Raw genomic sequence first — 786 nt, 5'->3', positions numbered from 1 at the left:
TTAGTCACCCCCCATGTGGTCTTGAGGCCTTTGTGAATAATGCTCATAGTCAAATCATCTGAGATCAACATTCTAACTCTACACTAGCAAACTTTAGGAGTAAGGGCAGTTGTATTTCGTTTCCGAGCCCCATATTCCTCAAAGGCAAATATGATAATGCATATCATCATATCTGACTAGTTCACAGGAAGAAAAATGAATGTTTGTTCTTTCTGCTTCATTTTAAAGGAGAATCAAATAAAAAAATGCAAACTTCTGTAAGGCAATTTTACCTCAAATTAGCCACCTTCCATGTTTGCACTTATAATCCTCATCCTTCTCCTCATCATTTTCTTTTTCTTTTCTTTTTTTCTTTTTTTTTTTTTAATGGAGTCTCACTCTGTCGCCCAGACTGGAGTGCAGTGGCCGCTCCCGGCCACCGCAGCCTTGACCTGCTGGGCTCCAGCGATCCTTCCGCCTCAGCCATCCAAGTAGCTGGAACTACAGGCATGCGTTACCACACCTGGCTCATATATTTTGATTTATTGTAGAGATGAGGGTCTCGCCAAGTTACCCAGGCGGGTCTCGAACCCACGGGCTCAGGCAATCCACTCACCTCAGCCTCATTTTCAAAGCTGTATGGTAATAGGATGAATGCGAATGGAGATGCTGTGGAAACATTTATTCAATCATTTAATCCTCCCAACAAGTCCAATATATTAATATTAGGAAATTCTAAGTTTATTGATGAAAAAAATGAGACAGAAAGAGGTGAAATACTTCGCCAAAGACCAAGAACAGTTGGGC

Source organism: Carlito syrichta, unplaced genomic scaffold (genome assembly GCF_000164805.1).
Source record: "Carlito syrichta isolate Samal-C Ts95f unplaced genomic scaffold, Tarsius_syrichta-2.0.1 Scaffold304043, whole genome shotgun sequence".
NCBI lineage: Eukaryota > Metazoa > Chordata > Mammalia > Primates > Tarsiidae > Carlito > Carlito syrichta.
Note: the sequence above shows the minus strand (reverse complement) of the source record.